Raw genomic sequence first — 22767 nt, 5'->3', positions numbered from 1 at the left:
GTCTTAAAACTCAACGATCAACAGGACAACAGAGAGTCCTAAACAGATGGTCGTAGCAAGCTTTCTTTTCTGCAAAAAAAGAAAAAGAAAAAATTGCTTGACATACTGCCTCAAGATATTGTTTATGAGCGAGTTCTTTATTTATGCTTGCTGGCAAACATCCATGTTGTAATGCAGTCTGAAGTTAGTGCCTCTTGACAATATAAAGTCTTGACTTTAGCTTATGCCGGCGCCATGATGTGACACAGCAGGAATGTTTTTAATATCTAAGGACTGGTGCTTGTTTTGACTGTGAAATATACTCAGAGTCGCAAAGTGATTTCATGCTCTCTATTCAGCTCATAGTGGTGAGGAGGAATGAATGAATGTCCCCTCAAAGTATCTGCATTATATACATTATTTACACAATGGGCTGCACATGATTGGCTAATTCCGGAATTCTACTGTAAGCCAATCAGGTTGTGGATTCACTTCTATCTGGAGCATGATTGGGTGGTTCCTGCCAACCAATCATACTGCTGCATTGTTCTAGGACCAATCAGACTGCTGCATTCTGAATCCTATTGTTCTAGGACCAATCAGACTGCTGCCTTTTGGATCCTATTGTTCTAGGACCAATCAGACTGCTGCAGTTTGGATCCTATTCAACTCAGTACATAACAGACTGACTTCGTATTGTATTGCAGAGACATCGCTGTTCTGTGTTGCTGCCCTACTCTGTGTGTGTTTGTGTGTGTGTGCATGCGTGCCTGAGTGCGAGCGCAAAAAAGAGAAGCTGATTCAGAGAAAGAATTTAGGTAGGGATCAAGTTCAACACTCAATTCACCCCACTGTATTCCATAGGAAATAACTACCCTACACCTTATCAGAGTAGGGAGAGTTACACTCATAGTCTGCCTCCCAGCCCCCATTCAAACAGGGATATATCAATGCAGTATTGCTTAGCCAGAAAGACTCTTCTCCTGAGACCAAGAAAACTGATAAATCCATTGGAGATTATTATAATAATTCAGAGTTTCCTTTTTTACTAATTGGCTTTCACCCCATTGAAATTATAGTTAAACCTAAACAATGCTGGTTTACCCAGTAAGCAAACTAAGCACGTGCTTAGGGCACCAGCAAAGTTGGGGCACACACAGAAAAATAAGAAACATGTTTTTGAAAGAATTTTGTAATCCAAAAATTTAGAAAGCTGCTATTTTAATTTCAGCATATATGTAAGTTTTGTGTCATTAAAAAACTTATTTTACATTATTATTATTATTATTATTATTATTATTATTATTATTATTATTATTAATGTGGGGGCACCATAACCTTTTTTCAGAGTTTATGGCCTCTAAAGGTCTTAATGCAGCCTGAGGCATCATTGACTTTAAAGAGGATTTAGAACAGCACAAAAGGCAGGCATGATTTACAGATATTTGGTAGTGATGTGCTTGAAGAGTAAGATCTGGGAAGTTGAAATAACATTAAGGTAGTAACTGCATATCACTTCCACTTTTTAAGCACCAAATACTTGACTGGGGCAGACTTTTTAATTTCTGAATGCATCATTATTACCCCAAAAGATCGTTACTGATGATTTCTCAGCCTGTTGTAACAAGTAATTTTAAAAGTGGCTGTTTTTGTTTTTAAACTGTTCATTTTTGCCCCACTAAAAAACAACTGTTATTACTGATGTAATATAGCAAACATACTTAATGAACTAGGTGTATTATTAAGAGGCACCGAGACTGGAATTGGACATCATTCCTTCTGGAAGGTCTGTTTATTCCATTAACATCAGCCTGAAACCAGCTAAACTCGTATTTCAATGCAAGCATTAAGAAATTTCAGTGCCATCAGATAATTGTTTCCCAAGCTGTTGTGTAAAGCCTGCCAGGTGGGTGGGAGCCATTAATATTCAATAAACCTCCTTTCCACTTCAGATCCATGGGTCCTATCGGGACCTGCCCTGCACTCCTATTAAAGGACATTATTTTTTCAGGAAGTTGGTATCAACTTTGCTATGAAGTCTTCTTCAGGAAGAGAAATAACTGCACTTTTGAAATTGTTTTTGGTTAGCCAGTATGTTATACTTGGTTCCTATGGTTGAATAAATGGCTGCAACACTCCAGCAAAGGGCTTAGAGGAAATATAGTGGGGTCAAATAAGTACTTCATTTGCAAGAACAGGGAGTTATACGCATGAGGAGAAAATCAGCCATTATATAGGTCATGAATGGGAAACCAATGGCTCTCCATATGTTTTGGACTACAACTCCCATCAACCATTGCCAGCATGGCCAAGGGTCAGGGATCTTGAGAAATGGAAACCCAACAACTTTACATAATAATTTTATTATTTAGATAATAAAATTGACTGGGTTTCCCCAGCCACTCTGGGCGGCTTCCAGCAAAATATAAAAACACAATCAAACACCAAACATATTTTTTTTAAAAAAACTTCCCTATATAGAGCTGCCTTCAGAGATCTTCTAAAATAATAATTTTTTTATTGATATTTATATTATCTAGAGGGCCACAGGTGCCCCATACCTCATACAAGTAAACCTGTGGGATCAGGTCCTGCAATAGACTGCACAACACTGGGGGGGGGGTGTCACTATAGAATCATAGAATTGTAGAGTTGGAAGGGACCACAAGGGTAATCTAATCTAACCCCTTGCAATGCAGGAATCCTTTGCCCAGTCCTCAAGCAGTCATCACCGCAGCCAGCTGCAAGGTCTACCCCATTCATATCAATTGAGGTAGAAGTCCTCTCTGTGTGTACTCATCTACATACTCTGCGTGTACTCATCTACATATGCTGATTTGTCCTCTCCATTGAAAGAACCATGCCTTGATAGTTGTTTGGATGCTGTGGATGTTAAACAACTCTGCCCAAATGAGAAAATCTGCAAGGTACAAGCCTTGCACTGATAGGCCAGAGTGGCTCAAGTAACACTCCCTGACTTCTGTAAGAGGTTCCAGTTCCGACTGCTCATTTTTCTGAAGAATAGAGATCTGGCTCTGCAGCCCAAGATCTGGTTATGAAGGCAGGGGGCTAGGCAGGAAGTATTTAAGCCGAAGCTGGGTAGCTTTCTATCTCCAAGGGATGCTATAGTTGTAACTGCATCAGGGCCACTGACAGAGGGGGATACAAGGAATTCTAAAGTACCAGGCCCAATGCTAGCAGGGGCTCCAGGCGCTTCGCTTTTTTAAAAAGGAAGTGAATCAGAGACATCTAATGAAAGTTATAAAACAATATGTGAGATATCGCTAAGGCTTTGGCACTCTGTGGGCAGCACTGTTGCTAAGCAGGGACATACCTAGGAGTTGGTTGAGTTTGCCCAAACACCTCTCGACTCTGGTTTGGGGTGTCTAGGAGCCTACCCACCCATCCATCCACACACTCTCCTTGCCAAGGGCTCAAGGGACGAAGGGACATCAATACAACTCCTTACCAAGAGTGCAAGGGAGCTTAGGTAGGCTTCTGTTGCTAAGGTCACTTAATCACTGTTGCTAAGCAATCAGAGGAAGGAATGTTGACCACCCCACCTGGGACTCAGGAGAGGCCCTTTGCAAAGCACCAGGAGAAGCTGAATGGAGGAGAGCATGGCAGTAAGTTTGCTTGTGTCCCCATTATTTCATTTACACAATGTGCTGCCTTTAAAGAATAAAACAAAACTGGCTGAGTTTGGTAGGTTTTACTGAAAAGTAACTCGCTTTGAAAATAAATGGGTGTTTTCCTCAGAAAGAAATGGAATATTACAGTCCCCCACCTGCTGAGCTTCCATGTTCCCCACACAACCACTACTGGTCTCTTTGTCTTAACTAGGATGCTATTTGTTAATATGCAGTAACCATAAAGCAAAAATATAAAATACAAAATGTCTCCATAAATGCAGCCACAAAATATCTGGATATCTCAAAGCTACTGCAAGTTAAAATGACTATTGACTGTATTTGAACACAATAATTTCTCTTTGTTTATCAAGGTTGACAAAGTGTTTCAAATATGTATTTCTGAGTTGTGACACTGCACATATTCATTGCTTATTGTATATTTGTATCTTGATTTTCCTCCCAGAGCTTAAGGTTGTGTATATTGTTATCTCCATTCCCCCATTTTGTCTTCACAACAGTCTTGTGGGTTGGTAGTTCAGACACCAAAGCTGTGAAACTGAACGTGCTTTTTTGCTTGTTGTTATTTATCAGCACTGGAAAACCTTTTGTTTTGCTGCAAATATCAGGACTAAGAAACGTTGCAGTTAAAGCAAGGAGGCTGCTCTTCTGGCTTACCTTACATGATCTGTGAATGAGATTACATAAGAATATAAGAAAACTCTGGTGGACCAAGCCAATGGCCCATTTAGCCAAGCTTCCTGTTCTCACATTGGCCAACCAGATGCCTGAGAAGCCTGTAAGCAGGACCTGAAAGCAATAACACCCTCCCCTCCTGTACTTTCTAGCAACTGGTCTTCAGAAGTATAGCTCCTCTGATCGTGGGAGCAGAGTTCAGCCTTCGTGGCTCGTAGCCTCTGATAGGCTTTTCCTCCACAAATTTGTCTAATCCTCCTTTAAAGACATCCAAGTTGGACTGAAACAGACCCCTCTATGAAACACTGGAAATCTGCTGCTTGCCAGGCATTGAGTTAGATGAACCAATGGTCTGGGTCAGTACTAGGCAGCTTCTTATGTTCAAAAGGAGCTCCCAAATAATTGTTTTAAGAACACAAGAACAGCCTGCTGCATCAGGCCAGCGGCTCATTTAGTCCAGCATCCTTGTTCTCACAGAGGCCAGCCAAATGTCTGTGGGAAGCACAAGATTTAGGACAATGCTGCTAAAAGGCCACTCAGTTCCATAATACATCGTAGCAGCCTGTTGATGGTGGCTTCCCCTTAACACACACACACCTGAACCAAAAGGGATCATAAATGAACCCAAGTTGGAAAAAGTTAGATGCTTCCTTACAAAATAACACAGTTCCCATCTTAAGATAAGAATGCAAGTGCATGGAAGCCTCTGAAACCACAAGAACTCTCTACATAAGAGTGATGTTCTTGATAGATGGCTACTTTCTTCCCATCAATGGAAATTGACAGCTGCAGCTATAACCTTTCCAGCACTCTTCTTTCAATGGGAAACGGGGGACCTTCTCTCTCTCTCTCTCTCTCTCTCTCTCTCTCTCTCTGAATTACGGAGCTATTCAAGATTAGGAGGCTTTGTAGGCAAAATGGGGCAGTGGCTTGGAGAGCATTCTTTTGGGGGGATCAAACATAGGGAGAAAAGGGGGGAACCATCTAATTCTCTACTCTGATGTTGATCGGCACCTGCCGAAACCTTTTTCCATGCTTTTATTATTTTTAAGGAGAATGATCTTGTAATAAGGGGGTGGGGGGCTGAAGGGTTACATCTGGAGAGAGTTAAATGCTGTGGCTTTGAGACAGCTGGAATGCCGGCAACACAGAAGCTCCTTGTATACAGCGATGTTGTTTTCTTCGGGGAGATTGCAGAAAGGAGCTGCTTCGTTTCAGTGAAGCCAGATCTCATGGAAATTCCATTGGCGAGTATGTGAGAGCGTGGCAGAATACAAATCTGCTTTCTTTGGTCCCCTGGTGCATCTTCTTTGAGTTCCAGTTCTGCCACGTGCCACTGCTATGTTGCCCATGAAGAACAGATGTGAGGGTGGGGGTGGAGATATGGAATTAAACAATCCAACTGATTTTAATTAGGCTGAAATAATAAACTATCATCCTCCGAATCAAGAATGATGGATACACTCATGCTGCATAGAGAAAGTTGTCTTCAGCCTGCTTGAAGGAGCCATGTTAGAATGGTCTCCTTACCCTCCCCAAAAAACAATCACCTTTCCTACATACCTAAGGAATCCCAATAATCGTGTGTGTGTGTGTGTGTGTGTGTGTGTGTGTGTGTGTGTGATCATTTTCCTCCAAGGAGCTCAAGGGTATACAGGGTTCTCCTCTCTGCATTTTATCCTCACAACAACCCTGTGAGGTAGATTAGGTTTTTGAAATACAATGACTGGCCCAAAGTCACCTCATGTGGGGTTTTGAACTCTGGTCTCCCAGCTCCTAGTCCAACACTCTAACCATTACACTGAACTGCATAGGAACAGCAGCTGTCTATGGAGGGCATGCATGTGGCGGTGTCTTGCCAGTGGTGGTGCTGTGCTCATTGGGAAGGAAATGAAGCAACAGCATGGTGTGAAGGACTGTGGGGTGTTTGCAGCCCAATAAGTGCAAATGCCTGTGGGCTGCTACCCTGAAGCTCCCCCAACTTCACTGTTGCTGCCTCCCCATATCCCAGCCCCATTCTGATTAGCACAGCACCACTGTCAGAGGCATGGCACTGTCTCCTCCTCTCCCTCCACACAAAAAAACCTAAGAGATAAAATCTTAACTGGGCAGGGGGAAATCCCAACATGTCCCAGTGAGGACTGAGCATGGAAAGTGGGCAATGACTGCTGAGCCTCTGTTCCAGAGGAGCAGAAAACTAGAGATGGGGCAAACTGAATGGAGTATCCTAGAAAAGGGCGTGCCTGGCAAGAACCTTGAATAGGAACAGTCCACACTGTAATGTTTTGTTCCCTGGGTGTGGGTCTTTACATGGCTCAAATGGCAAAAACATCCTGTACAAAAAAGGACTTCCATGTTTATCTCTGAGTATAAGATGCTGAAAATGTGTGACGGGAGAAGGGGGTTGCTTTGATTAGGAATGAGAGAGAAAGTTCACATTTAAAGGCAAACGTAGCTAATTCACACTATACAAAGCAGTAGACAAATTGAAATACAAATACACACTTCTCAGCATTCTTCAAATGCAGTTCTCCTGCAAAGTACTGTGGATGTACAGAAATGCATATACTAGTGCCAAGTTTGTGCACATATGCATATATTAGTGAAAATGGCAAACAAAAGTGCCTTAGGATAGGGCAAGCTGCATACCAAAATGTGTGTATCAGGATAAATTTGCACTAAAATGCTAGTAGATTTTTATGAAACAGTTGTAGAAATGTAGAAAACTGGAAAAAAAAGATTAGGCAAATGAGAAACTGAGAGAACTGAAACTGACAGTATTCTCCATTCCTAACTGTGATGCCCTGCTTATATGCACCCTTAGACATCTGGATGGCTGGTGTTGGAAACAAGACAATGGACTAGATAAACCCTTGATCTGTTTCATCAAGGAGCATCTCGATCAGGCTCACCATCCTCTCTCCACCACTCAGAAATCTGGAAACATTAATAACTAGCAAAACCAAAGGAGAAAAGCAACCCCAAAAGTGACCTAAATTGAAAATCACATTTTGGAGACGGAGTGGACGCACAGAGGCCGCCTGCGTGATAACCATCGTCTCAGGAACACACAAACTCGCAAAACATTAAAGCCCTGGCAAGTGTTTTAAGTGGCCTGCTCAATAAATGTGAACATCCTGGCCCACAATTATTTCCATAGGAAAATATTATTTGGCCAGAGGGAGGCGTGGGGGAAACAGCCCTCGGGGATAAATATTGTTGGGTTGGAACAGGCCAGAAGGTAATCAGATATTTTATCAGGAGACAAGAAGATGGCAAAAGTTCACCCTCCCAGATGCTTGTAGGAAAGGGATTGTGCTTGCTAAATAATCCCAAATGGCTCCAGCAAGCCACATTCCATAGGGTGGGAGAGGGGAACCTCAGGTCTGGGGAGCAAATGCTGCCCCCCCCAGGCCTCTCTGTCTGGACTTCAGGACTCCCCTGGGCCATACCGCTCACCAGCTCTGCTCAGTCTCCTCTCCCGGGTCTTTGGCTGGCTGAGGTGTGTCCCTGAACTCTAATAAAGCCTCTTGCTTGCGTGGATGGGAGACAGATCTACAAGTATAAACAATTTTCAGAAGCTAGGCTTCCATTCCCCATCCACTGCTGGAATGCAGCCCCCAGAAGGTTGCTCACTAGGGAATCTGGCTATTGGGCTGTAGAAAAAGCTCTCCATCCCTGCCCTAGGGGAATATGGAAACCCTTGAACCTCAAATTTATTTATTTATTTAGGTTTTTTGAAATAGAAGCATACAGGTTCTGCGTGGAATTCTTTGCATGCAGGTCAACAAAGAGGCCTCATCCTCAATGCAGGGCGCAGCTGAGTTGATCTGAGATAAACAAAGCTTCCCACGGAGGCCACATCATCCAGAAGCAAAAGATTGCTTGCTCTAAGGCCATAGCCTGAAATGCATTTTCCTGCTGCTCTGCTGGCATTATCCCTGATTGTGCAGATAGGAAGATGGAAACCCTTGTGCATTTTTTTTCCAGAGGCAGTGTTAGTAAATTTCAAAAATCCCACTTGTGGAGAGATCCGTGACTTGGAGCATGGGAGGCAGATTGAGAGTATATGGGTGAAAATTGTAGGAGGGGGGAACAACAGTAACCTTACTGTGGGTGTCTGCTATAGACCCCCAAGCCAGACTGAAGACTTAGATGATGCCTTCCTAGAGCACATTGCTGTTGTTTAGTTGTTTAGTCGTGTCTGACTCTTTGTGACCCCATAGACCAGAGCACGCCAGGCACTCCTGTCTTCCACTGCCTCCCGCAGTTTGGTCAAACTCATGCTGGTAGCTTCGAGAACACTGTCCAACCATCTCGTCCTCTGTCGTCCCCTTCTCCTTGTGCCCTCAATCTTTCCCAACATCAGGGGCTTTTCCAGGGAGTCTTCTCTTCTCATGAGGTGGCCAAAGTATTGGAGCCTCAGCTTCAGGATCTGTCCTTCCAGTGAGCACTCAGGGCTGATTTCCTTTAGAATGGATAGGTTTGATCTTCTTGCAGTCCACGGGACTCTCAAGAGTCTCCTTCAGGACCATAATTCAAAATCATCAATTCTTCGGCGATCAGCCTTCTTTATGGTCCAGCTCTCACTTCCATACATCACAACTGGGAAAACCATAGCTCTAACTATACGGACCTTTGTCGGCAAGGTGATGTCTCTGCTTTTTAAGATGCTGTTACCCTGATATCTGTTGAAACTCTGCCAAGAATGTAAGGTCCAACAAATTCCTCAGTTGCCTCACTGACTATTTCATTTCCCAGAATTTGGAAGAAGCAACAAGGGGGTCATCTCTCTTGGACATGGTCCTCACTAATGAGAGGAACTGATTGATGAAGTGAAAGTACTGGGAACCTTGGGAGGAAGCAATTTTGCTCTCTTGGATTTCGTTATACAGAGGCAAGGGGAAGCTGAGTGTAGTCAGACATGCACACTGGACTTTAAGAAGGCCAATTTCAAAAAAAGTTTAAGGAACTACTGGGTGAGATCCCATGGTCAGAAATACTCAAAGAGAAGGGATGGAGGCTTCTTAAAGGTGAAATATTGAAGGCACAAAGACAGGCAATCCCAGGAAGAAAGAAAAGTGGGAAGCACCTAAAACCCCTGGTGTGGCTACATAAGGAGCTTACAGACGAGTTGAGATGTAAAAAAAGTCATGTATAAGAAACGGAAGTATATACACAAGCAGCCAACACTTGCAAGGAGAAGGGTTCCCTTGCAGCTCTACAATTCTATGATTCTTTGTTAGTCTGCCATACATCTCTCTGAACACAGCTGTACCCAGGAAGAAGGCTCTACTCAGGAGGAGGGGGAAAGACCCAGCTTCTACCAATTACCCATCGGAGTATCAGGTAGAAGAGGAGCTGCTTTAGCCTCACAGTCTCATGTAGACTTTTTATTGGGGCTGGATCTATACAGATTTTTTTTTTTAATGCTACAGAAAAAAACACTTGTCAGGGGCTCAGTAGCAGGAGCACAGGGGAGAGAGGAAATGGAGAGCGAAGGGGAAGAATCCGAGGGCAGCTTAGGGGAGTATGGCAGTGACCCGAGAGATTCCATGAGCTTCTCCAGCGAATCAGAAGATTCCCAGAAGGGGGCGCCGATGGTCAGGGCAAGGGGGGTCCCAGGGGGGACGCACCAGAAACAAGGAGCCAGCGGGGAACCCCGAAGCAGCAGTGGGGGATCAGGGCCAGTTTCCCCACCAGAGCGTAGTGGGGGGGAAGAGTCACATGTGTCAGGGCCAGCGTCTCCTCCAGCGGGGAGAGAAGGTGAGTCAGGGCTGACCACGCCTCCAAAGGAGAGTGGGGGAACGGAGGGGAGGTCAGTTGCAGCTAGCCCACCCGAAGGGGGAAGCAGTGACAGCAGCAGTGAAACGGTCAGGAGGAAAGTTGCCGGCTGGGCGCGCGCGCCAAGTTCAAATGTACAGGCGCGGGGGACAGCAGGAGACCCGGATTGGGAACCAGCTCCTAAAGCCCGCCGGAGGGAGGGGGAAGGCTCAGGGGATTCAGCGTCAGAAGAGTCTAGAAAGGGCGAGACCCCAGCGGACAGGCGGAACCAGAGGCGGAAAGAACAGAGGAAGAGGTGGAGTAAGGCTAGAGTCTTAAACTGGTGTCTGGGGGGAGGAGACTCAGACGGAGCATCAGCGGTCTAAAGGTTGAGACGTAGAGCTGCACGCTGCGGCTCTGGAAGTGAAACTGAACTTCAATAAAGACTTTCGTATTTAACAACGAAGTGGCGTTGGTCCTTTGTGAGCTGGGACCTCGGGCAGCTCTGACAACACTATAAAAGCTCTTAATGGAAAATCCCATTGGCTCTACAGTGCCATCTGGCGTCACATGATTATAACGCAGTTATAACGATATAACTGAGGAGTGTAGAGTCTCGGGTGAACAGCTCTCCTCCAACAGCCATTAAAAGGTTGGGTATGTATAAATAAATAAATAAATAAATAACATTGTTATTTTTAATAACAATACTTTGAGTTCTAGACCAGGGTGGCACAGACGTGCCTTTCCAGGTTCAGCCTGAAGGCATGCATGCTGATATAGATTGCCAAAGTCCTCATCCGCCTGTGTCAACGTACTGGGCTTCAACCATTGCCTGTTGAAGTCTGGCTGTTGTCCTCCCCCAAATCTGCAAAGGCTGGCTCCATCATCAGTTCATCAAAATCCACCTTTTCCAGAGTTGGGCAGAATTCCTATTCCATAACTGAACCATCCATAGGTCCTGGCTGATGTCCTGAAGTAGCTGGAAAGCTGCATTAGGATATTCAAAGATTCATCCTGGCCTGGAAAGACAGGAAGCAGTCTGGAAAGGAGAACTTGTATGGGGTTTGGCTTTATCTTTGCATGGTGATCCAGGTAATTAAACTCTCCTGTCTCTTCAGTGTTTCGGAGTTCAGCAGGACACAGCGCAGCAGGAGAAATGAATAGTTTTAAGACAGTATGATAGATAGCTGCTTTTTCTAACCATTTTATTTATATCATCTATGATGACAACATGGCAGTAGACCCTGATGGAATTCATACATAATCATCTTTGATGATGTAAAAAGAGAATAGCTACAGAGAATATATTGTTGCACTGTGTGTGTGTGTGTGCGTGTGTGCGCGCGCGCACACACACACGTGCAGATATTTATTTTTCTTACCACCTGTGATTCCTGCTACTAGTATGATGGTAACAAGATGGGGTATGAGTTAGGGATAGGGAGAAATTTGATCCAGTTCACATTTAAAGGAGAACGTAACCTATCTCACACTTTCTGAAAAAAATGCACACTGAGGGCTGTCCTTCAAAACTCACCCATCTGAATTTTGCAATGCAGTTCTCCAGCCAATATGTGCAAAACTATGTGTACTGGGGTAAAGTATGCATATAAGTGCATATGTTAGTGAAAATAAGATGCAATATGCATTATACTGATGAAAATTTATTTGCAAAAAAGTGTATACAGTGGTACCTTGGGTTACATACGCTTCAGGTCACATACGCTTCAGGTTACAGACTCCGCTAACCCAGAAATAGTACCTCGGGTTAAGAACTTTGCTTCAGGATGAGAACAGAAATCACGTGGTGGCAGCGGGAAGCCCCATTAGCTAAAGTGGTACCTCAGGTTAAGAACAGTTTCAGGTTAAGAACGGATCTCCAGAATGAATTAAGTACTTAACCTGAGGCACCACTGTATTAGGAAAGCAGTGCACTAAAATGCTTATGATTTTTCAGGAGGTCTTTTAAAATAAAAATATCATGATGTGATATGCAAATGGCTTGGGGGGTATTGGTTTGTTTTTGTTCTTTTTTATTATGTATTTTGTGTGCTCATTTTGCATTTTTATGTTGTGAACCACCCTGTGATCCTCAGGTGAAAGGCAGTATAGAAATTAAATAAATAATAATAAATGCATTACATTAAATAAAAGTGCTTTCAACATGCATATATTAAAGCAAAAAAATGTGTATGAAAGTGGCATATATTAGGATAAATGTGCCTGAAAATACATATTAATATTTGTACACTGGTGCTTTTTTTAAAAAAAAAATCAAACTATTTCAGAAACAGAGTGATCTGAAGAAAAAGTTGGGAAAATGAGAAGACAAGAAAGCATTAATTGATTGATTTGACCATCCTTGTTTTGTACCTATTCATTTCCTGTGAGGCCAGCAAATCTCTAGAAGGAGCACAGTAAACATCCAATACAGATTAGTATCCGCAGCAATGCACAAGGGAAGACCCCGACTCCCCCATGGAGGAATCTATTTTCACAGCAGAATGGAGTGACTTTGTAGGATGGTTTCCTGTTGAGTTCATAGTCTGTGCAGGGTGTTAGGGCACTGAACGTGCCTGCAAGGAAGTTAGCTCTGCAGCTTTGCTTTTAGTTTTGACCATAAATGTCTCTCCAAACCTGGACAAAAGTAAAAGAAAAAAATGTGTCATGAAAAATGAGGGAAGATAAGATTTTTTTAAAAAAAATTATTTATTTCCAAAAGATGGGAGAAATACTCCCTCCTGCAAAGTGTCAGCAGCGGGACATCTGCATTATGTTGGTTTCTTGCAACAATCTATTCTGTCTAACATCCGTGTGAGACAATTAAAGGTAATAAATCATAAAGCCTTTCTTGGTTTTAAAGATCCCAGATGCTCTGAAAGACATAAAAATCTAGATGTCTCATCCCACCTTAGATTTTGTGTCAGCACTTGGCAGATTTAAGTTTGAAAAGATAGCAGAGGTCCTTCAAATGCCAACAGAGCAGGTTTTCTCAGATTAGTCATAATACCAGTGGAAATGTGTGGGGTTTTTGGGGGGGGGGCAGTTGAAGGATAGGCATGTATATAACATATACGGTACTCTTGACTGATGAACTCTTTTATGCATACATTTGCCTAATAAAGAAATCCTCTTTTTTCAAAAATCAAATCGTAAATTGCAAGATAGCTGTATAGAAAAGGCTTAAGGAAAGTCAGAATTGCTGGTTAATGTTTATTCATTCCTTCTCTAGGACATGTTTCATAAAAGACTGCATCTGTGCTGGAAGCAGCTTGCAGTAAAATATCACACACAATCTCACGTACCCAAATAAAGTGCATTTTAACATTATGAAAGGCAAATGAACGATTAAATGTTTCTGCACTTCCTGTATGCATTCTATAAATACCCTCGTAGAATTGCAGAGTTGGAAGGGACCCTGAGGGTCATTTAATCCAACCCTCGGCAATGCAGGGATCTCAAAGCATTCGTAACAAATGGCCGTCCAACCTCTACTTAAAAGCCTCCAAGTAAGGAAAGTCCACCACCTCTCATTGGGGGGGGGGTCTGTTGTGGTCAAACAGTTCTTACTGTCAAAAAGTTGTTCCTGATGTTTACAGTGGTACCTCGGGTTACAGATGCTTCAGGTTACATGCGCTTCAGGTTACAGACTCCACTAACCCAGAAATAGTACCTCGGGTTAAGAACTTTGCTTCAGGATGAGAACAGAAATCGCGCGGTGGCAGCGGGAAGCCCCATTAGCTAAAGTGGTGCTTCAGGTTAAGAAGAGTTTCAGGTTAAGAACAGACCTCCAGAACGAATTAAGTTCTTAACCAGAGGTACCACTGTAGTTGGAATTTCTTTTATTGTAACTTGAATCCATTGGTTTGGGTTCTAGCCTCTGGAGCAGGAGAAAACAAGCTTGCTCCATCCTCCGTGTGACAGCCCTTTAGATATTAGAAGATGGCTATCATATCTCCTCTCAGTCTCCTCCTTTCCAGGCTAAATATACCCAGCTCCTTCAACTGTTCCTCATAAGGTTTGGTTTCCACACCCTTGATTATTTTGGTCGCCCTCCACTGCACACATTCCAGCTGGCCAATATCTTTCTTAAATTGGGCGCAGCTCATCAGGCCTAGAGATTTGAATTCATTTCAAGTAGTTTAGTGTTCCAGGAATGGATTCCAGTGCTTCCAGACCCCAATTCCACTGAGGGAAATGCATTTCAGTGGGGAGGAGAGGGAAGTTCCATTACATGAGCGGAAGACCACTTGCTTAATGTTGGCTATTGTCTAATTGAATTTACAGCGGTACCTCGGGTTAAGAACGTAATTCATTCCTGAGGTCTGTTCTTAACCTGAAACTGTTCTTAGCCTGAGGTACCACTTTAGCTAATGGGGCCTCCCACTGCCGCCGCACCGCCGGAGCACAATTTCTGTTCTCATCCTGAAGCAAAGTTCTTAACCTGAGGTACTATTTCTGGGTTAGCGGAGTCTGTAACCTGAAGCGTCTGTAACCTAAAGCATATGTAACCTGAGGTACCACTGTACTTAGCTTATACATAGGATTGTGTTGTAATTTATTGTATTTTTAAAATGTAGATTTGTGGAACTCACCAGTAGTGGCTAGAATAGTGGACCAGGACCTGGGAGACCAGGGTTCAAATCTCCACTCCACCTTGGGCCAGCCACTCAACCTCACAGGGTTGTTGGGGGAAGGCTGCACTAGGCTGCATCCTTGGCGAGTTGGCAACTACTTTATCACTGTGGCCCTACTTAAACTTGCAGATGCAGTCGCAGAGATGGTCGCCTGCATTTACAGCTGAGTTCCCACAAGCTTTCCTCCATACCTCTGTCCACCTATGTGCATGAGAGTGCACTGAGGAATTTGGCTGTGCAAAACAGCTCCTTTTGCCTCACAGGGCAGAGGGGCCCCCAAAGCCCTCCAGGAAGCATATCTTAGATGCATGTTTGAGAACATCAAGCGGGAACTGATTGTAAGCCCTGGAGCACAAAACCTATTGATTTAGCCACATGGGGTTTCTGAACCAAATTGTTCCCAAATGCTGATCTTTCTTCCACCCACTCATAAAGAGTTAAAGACATTTCCCACATGTTAGAGGGAACTCAAGGACACTGAGGGAGAGAGAGAGAGAGAGAGAGAGAGAGAGAGAGAGAGAGAGAGAGACCCTCTCAGAGCTTTTCAGAAATGTTTTCTCCCTTGGAAAATTCTAGTAAACAAAATAATTGCAATAATAAAAGAAATATTCTCTTCATTCTCCTTTTGATGGGAGATGGAGCTTCGTGATATAAATGTGAGTTGCATATAATATGCCATTAAAACTGTTTTACATTCTCTTGCAAGTTCCAGCAAATATGTCCACTTTACACACAAAGAGAGGAATTTCTGAGGCTTGCATTGTTGACTCTTTCCATATGGAATATGTATAAATGTGTAAAGAAACCCATATATGTTTCATTTTGACTTGGGACACAAGAAACAACTCACTATTGAGCTTACAGGAGATGGATGTTGATGTGTTCCGTGCAGATTATTAGTGGTCTTTGGCTCTGAAACAACCTCAGCTTAGGTCATAGCCAAGGACAAAAATAGCTCATAAAATATGGCATGCCCTCACCAGGCCCATTTATCTTCTGAGCATCAGGTTGCTGCATTTACTGTAGCATAAATGCCTGGTTTCAAAGATGAGTGAGGAAGAAACGCTCATAGTGAAATCAATACGTATTTGCAAATAAAAAGAAAAAAGGTCTTGATGAATTTGCCAGTGTGAACTAGAAACTCAATTTGCAGTGGATGTAAGCCTCTTTTTTCCTCCCACTGTTGGATGAATTTGTGGGGGAAGGAATCAGGGTAGTTGCTGCTGCTGCTCCCACTCCTGGCCTCCATGAGCTCAGCTGATGTTTTACAGAGCTTGCACATGCACAACAGCATGCAAATGGAGAGCGCTGTAGGGACAAGTGAAGAGAGAAAACCTGTTTCCAGTTTTAGGAGAGCCAGTGTGGTGTAGTGGTTAAGAGCAGTAGATTAGTAATCTGGGGAACCGGGTTCGCGTCTCTGCTCCGCCACATGCAGCTGCTGGGTGACCTTGGGCCAGTCACACTTCTCTGGAGTCTCTCAGCCCCACTCACCTCACAGAGTGTTTGTTGTGGGGGAGGAAGGGAAAGGAGAATGTTAGCCGCTTTGAGACTCCTTCGGGTAGTGATAAAGCGGGATATCAAATCCAAACTCTTCTCTTCTTCTTCTTCTTATGGGCAACTTGTACTCATGCATACAACTCATTCAAACCTTCAAATGACTTCATGGAAACCAGGAGCCAGTGGCCCATCTAGGCCAGCATCCTGTTCTGACAGTGACTGTGGGAAACCTGCAAACAGGACCCAAGTACAAGAGCATACCCCGCACATGTCCCGGGGGGGGGGGGAGAATGGGACATCCTGTTTTATCATGCGAGGGCACAGTGGCCATTTTGTAGGCCGCCACTGCTTCCTCCAGGAGTGAGTTCCACAGCTGAAGTATGTACTGAGTGAATGTCCACAAGATCCAGTTTCATGAGGGAAGGAGAAAAACTTTTCTCTGGACACTTTCTCTGTGCCATGCATAATTTTTACAAACTTCTATTTTGCCCCCAATCAGCCCTGACTGCAGCAATTCACCCAAAGTGAAGCTTTCATCTCCCACAGGAGAGACTGGTGGGAATTTGCCTGGATTGTGCCCTATCTCATCAGGTGCCCGGGCTGCACCTCTTGAAGCATAAACTCTTGTGATTCACCGCAGGACAAACAATGTGAGAGCCATGTGTATGCTGCTACCTGGTGGCCCGGCAAAAGCAGCTCAAATGTTGCTTTCTAGGTTGCCTTTTGTCCTTGTTCTCCCGCCTGATTATCTTCAGCACTATTCCCTTTGAGACAAAGATCACAGCTTCTTATGTTTCTGCGTGGTTCTTAGCACAATGGGACTTGGTCTTGATTACAGTCTGCAGCAGGGTCAAGAATATAAAGGCACAATGCGAAACAGGCACAATAGCTGGGAGTCTAGGGCCCGCTGAGAAGATGGCTTGTAAAGTCCAGGATCTGAGCCTCTGAGAGTGATTTTTATGTCCTCAATTACAAGAAGAGAAGAGTTGTTATTCAAAGCTGTTGCCCCGGAGGACAGGAAAACAAAGAGGAAGGTATGTGTGGGACCTGCTGACCTCAATCAATTGCCTGCTTTCTTGGATAGCAGCAGCATCCCTGAAATCGAAACCCACCCTCCAAAATCCAACTGACTTCCTGTCACCAGAACTTGGGGCAGAAGGTCAAGATGAGAGGTGCGGAGTCATGAGAATGTTACCCAAAGACACCTCCTTAAATTAAAATAAGAAAAAAGAAATCCACAGGATGTGTTTTCTTTGCTAGGTTATTTACAGAGCAAAAAGATAACATGGCGGCGAATGGGTTTCGAGCTTTTCCAAAGCGTTTTTAATCTATTAAAGGAGCTGAAATGCTCTTATCCGAAAGCAATCTGAGCAGCCTCTGCTTTCTGTGTTTTGTACTGTGGCATAGCGAAGCGAGAACAGCAGGGAGCTCAGCTCCAGGGCTGTCTCTAGAACAGAGAAATGGTGATGTCATCTGCCAGAGCACCATGGCAATTGACAGAACCTCCTTGCTCTGGTGGTAAATGGATCAGGTGATAACGAGTCTTTCAAGTTTGTGGCAGATGAGCATTGGGTGAATGTGGAGAGTACGGAAATTAAACAAGAAGACACTGGATAGCTCTTTCGGTTTCTTAGATGGGGTTCCTGCTTCACTGTTTCGCTCTTCACTGTTAGAAATGCTAACAATCTTGCATAGAAAGACCAACTGAAAGGCTAAAGATTGCATTTCAGCTGGCTTGAGATCTTTTGTTAAATCTCTTTTACACGGTGAATTTATTCTGTAAACATCTATTCAGTGAAAGTCTTTGATCCTAATAAATTGGAAATTGTGTCCTGCATTGCTGCTTGGGGCGGGGGCGGGGCGGGATGTATGTGACTATAGATCAACACAGCCACTTGCATTTTTTTTACTCTGAGAGGGGCTTGTCAGGATGAATTCCTGCACTTCCAAATTTGCCACTACACCACTCATTCTGTAATGTCCGTACATAAGCTTGACATTACGGGAAGTAATTGTTTATTCTAATTCAGATCCCCAAACACCCTGTTGAACATTGTAGCTGCCATGCTAGGCACACTTAGCTGGGAATAAGTTCATTCTGTGTAGACATCTGAGTTGCGGGATACGCTGTAAATTAACATGCCTTGAATTAGCTAGAGGAAGCTACATTTTTACCTCACATATTCATAAGCTAAACCAAGCTGAAAGCCCATTTATACATTTTTTTAATAGACAGATGCTTAAAATAAATAAAATTCTAGATGTTTGGCACAAGCTTTTGCCTGATGAGGTGCCTAGTATAGCTCAATACCTTTTGAAGTGAAACAAGAGTTGGTGCTATCAAAACAATCTCTGCCTGCTTCCCGTTTTTCTCCAGAATAAGAATATGCATTCTCCTTTGCAAGGAAAAGGTCTTTTGCCTAATTCAAAGACACTTAATTGGCATGACAAAATCAGCACACATTACCAAACTCTGAGGTAAGGACAAATCCCAAATGTTTTTACTGGGCTGTGAGGAGTGGGAGATGTTATCCTACCCATTAAAGATTCGGATATTAACCTGGAAACTGCAATCCTGGCCATAGTCTACCAGGTTTAAATCTGCCTCATACTAAAGATCTGCCTCATGCTAAGACAGACCATTGGTCAACCTAGTTTAGATTGGGGCATTTCCCAAACCTACTTGGAGTCGCAAGGGATTGACCCAAGACCTTCTATTTTCAAAAACATTAAGTGCTGATTAAGCAAGCTGACAGGTTAATAACAAAGACTAGGGACTGTCTATTATCAAATATTTGTAAAACGCTTTTAGAATATGATTCAGGGCTGAAACAGATAAAGGACAACTATGCACAAGATATAGGCAGAATTATCCCAATGGATATCTAGGAGACTATATGGTACATGATGCGTAGATTTTCTTTAAATTTCATGTTAAGAGGAGATTGCTACGCAGTAGTGTTGAAATAGTAACTCTCACTTGTAATAATAAAGTAAATATTTCCATATGTTGGAAAGAAATGGAAATGCAAGATTATCACATGCAGTTTACTAATTACTCTCAGCACCCTTAACAATCTACAGTTCCCATAATTCTTTGGAGCAGCATGGGGATGGGACAAGAAGGGACTAGAATGGCAGGGGTGGGGCCAGAGTCCATGACCCTACTCTCTCTTCACAAAAAGAAACACCCAAGTAGGCTGCAATCTGTGAACACAGACCTGGGGGGGGGGGGTAAGTCCCATTGTACACAGTGGAAATTGCTTCTGGCAAACATGCAGAGGATTGTACTGTTGTTACGGATCCAACCCACTGTGTTAACCCTGAGATCTTCAGTGGAAATGATCAGGATTTCCTCTACATATAGTCTTCTACACACACACCAAACTTGAGTATGGATCCTGTTTTCATATTGGATACCTGCCCTTAAGGCTATGGGTTGCATCCCATGCTGGTCCTACTCAGAGAAGACCTGTTGAAATTATAGATATAGCTAATTTAGGTTCATTAATTTCAGTGGATCTCCCTCAAGTGGAACTAGCTTTGGATACAATCCAAAGTGCTCCTGGAGCTTCCAAAGGTTAGAATTTGTCGTTCTGCTTGGACTTGACCCTGAAGGTCCTCTCTCTGGGACCATGACAATGTCAAGTTCCCATGCTTGGTACCACAGGACACAAAGCAGACACTTAATATAATATGACGCCTATGTTCCTACTTTAGCAGCTGAGATACAATTCCAAATGAATGGAGTGCAGCTGCTGATAAACACACAGTCTGCACAGTACAGACACCTCATCTTGAGAACCTCTGGAAATAATCAAGAAACCTGAAGTACTCCATTCCTTTATATCAAAACTGCAAAGGCTTAGCATTACTGACAGCCATCTACTAGAGGTGCCTACATAATTTCTGTGGCTCAAATAGCTGAGACAGGTCTGTCTGAGCAGATTTGGCTGAGGGCTACGACTGCGACTCGGAACTAATGTGTATGGATGAGGGAAGAGTCAAACATGAAATCATTCTGATCAAAGAGAGATTTCTTCAAGGGAAGGTCAGTCTGCCCCCCCCCCCAAAAAAAAGAACAAAAAAAATACCCAAAATGAGGATTGAAAACAGGCTCCTTTGCAGACATGGATTCTTTCTTGCACCACATTTCTCAGGAACATCTAATCTACATAAAACCATAAAAAGAAACTCACTGGTTCAGTTTCATATCTCGTATTGTATTCTGTATGTATACTGGTAGCCAATCAGATGCTTCTGGGATGCTGACAAGCAGAGTGTCAAGAAAACAGCCCTCCTGGTGTTTCTTCCATCATCTGGTACTCACAGCTGTGCTGCTTTTGAACAAGGACATTGGTGGCTTTGGTATACACTGGGGGAAAGCCATAGCTCAGTGGGAGAGCACATGCTTTGCATTCAAAAGATCTCAGGTTTAATCCCCGGCAGCTCCTGGGAGGGCTGGGAAAGGCTCTGGTCTGAAACTCCAGGGAACTGCCTCTAGTCTGCATAGACCAGGTTTCCCTAACCAAGCGCCCTCCATATGTTATTGGACTATGACTCCCATCATCCCTGACCACTGTCCAGGCTGACTGGGGCTGCTGGGAACTGGAGGGCATTAAGTGAGGGCAGCCTACTGTAAACACTACTGAGATAGATGGAGTAATGGCCTGGCTTGATATAAGGCGAGTTCCGATGGGCTGTATTAAACACTACAGATTCAGAAGCTGAGCTTGTACAATGGGTTTTCCCCTCTCTTGAAGTCTCCCCACGTCACAACTCTCTCTATGGGTTTGGGAGGGCTATTTAATATCGGTGCAAATTTCCTGCACTAAATTTTGGGTGCTCCCCACTTCACCCATTGCAGCCCTGGGTGGCAGAGCCCAGAGTGCCTCTAACCCTATGAAGAGCCTTTTCAGGGGCTGCAAGGGGGAAGGGGAAGATCTGTTGGGCTATTTGCCTTCTACTCATGCAATGTTTTTCTTGGGAGAAAAGCAATGGCAAACCTAGACAGCATCTTAAAAAGCAGAGACATCACCTTGCCAACAAAGGTCCGTATAGTTAAAGCCATGGTTTTCCCGGTAGTGATGTATGAAAGTGAGAGCTAGACCATAAAGAAGGCTGATCACCGAAGAATTGATGCTTTTGAATTATGGTGCTGGAGGAGACTCTTGAGAGTCCCATGGACTGCAAGAAGATCAAACTTATCCATTGTGAAGGAAATCAGCCCTGAGTGCTCACTGAAAGGACAGATCCTGAAGCTGAGGCTCCAATACTTTGGCCACCTCATGAGAAGAGAAGACTCCCTGGAAAAGACCCTGATGTTGGGAAAGATCAGGGAGAAGGGGACGACAGAGGACGAGATGGTTGGATAGTGTTCTCAAAGCTACCAGCATGAGTTTGACCAAACTGCGGGAGGCAGTGGAAGACAGGAGTGGCTGGCGTGCTCTGATCCATGGGGTCACGAAGAGTCGGACATGACTAAACAACTAAACAACAACAACATGCAATGTTGGATGCCACTTAATGTGGCACTTCACAGAAACACAAAAGCACTTCTCTCAATTCTGCAGTACACTTCTCCAACCAAGTAATCTGTACAAAAGTGCATATGCTAGTGTGCATTAAAGTGTGCATTAAAAGGCACATTTTGTTGGAAATATATTATACTGAGAGAAATTGCTTTGCAATAATGTGCACATTGGGAGAAAATTGCACAAAAATGATGATGAATTCTCATGTGGACTTAAAAATAAATAAAATCACAATCTGGTGTAGAAACCTGAAGAATGGAATTTAAGACCAGAAATGTGAGAAGTGGAAAGAAACTGAAATGGATATACACCCCCATGCCAAAAAACTTTGCTCCACCCAGAGGCGTAGCAAGGGGGTGCAGTCGGTGCAGTCCGCCCCGGGTGTCCCCACTGAGGGGGGTGACAAAATAGTGGGTGGCACTCATTGCAGGGCCTGCAGCGTGCCCAATACACACATCTCTCCTGGGAGTGACGCGGTGGCTTGAGCGCCCGCAGGCTCCTCGCTTGCCCCAAATAGTCCGCCCGCTGCCTCCCCCTCAGCTGTAGGGCAGCTGAGTGGGAGGAGGCAGGCAGACTCCTCGGAGGCCCCGCGATGCCCCCATAGGCAGCTGGCCCTGCCCCCAGGTGCCCAATCTCAAGTTATATATATATAACTTGAGAGCCAGTGTGGTGTAGTGGTTAAGAGCAGTGGACTTGTAATCTGGTGAACCGGGTTCGTGTCTCCGCTCCTCCACATGCAGCTGCTGGGTGACCTTGGGCCAGTCACACTTCTTTGAAGTCTCTCAGCCCCACTCACCTCACAGAGTGTTTGTTGTGGGGGAGGAAGGGAAAGGAGAATGTTAGCCGCTTTGAGACTCCTTCGGGTAGTGATAAAGCGGGATATCAAATCCAAACTCTTTTCTTCTTCTTCTTCAATTGGCTTGCTCTGCCACTGGTTCCACCCACTTTTGCCTCTGGCCCTGCGCACCACTGGAATGTGGCCCCTGGGAGGTTGCCCACAAGGGAATGCAGCCCTTGGTCTGCAAAAAG

General features: G+C 44.0%; 1 long non-coding RNA gene across 1 annotated transcript in view; it reads left to right on the top strand.

The window, feature by feature from the left end:
- Positions 1 to 3080: 3080 nt before the first annotated feature.
- Positions 3081 to 22767, top strand: part of LOC310745866 — a 48028-nt gene continuing 28341 nt past the window's right edge. The window contains exon 1 of the long non-coding RNA XR_014540405.1: positions 3081 to 3605. This is a non-coding gene — a long non-coding RNA (uncharacterized lncRNA). The remainder of the gene's footprint in view (positions 3606 to 22767) is intronic.

The sequence above is a fragment of the Podarcis filfolensis genome (assembly GCF_964270895.1).
Source record: "Podarcis filfolensis genome assembly, chromosome: 12".
In the NCBI taxonomy this organism is placed as follows: Eukaryota; Metazoa; Chordata; class Lepidosauria; order Squamata; family Lacertidae; genus Podarcis; species Podarcis filfolensis.
This window is presented reverse-complemented; position numbering and strand designations above follow the sequence as displayed.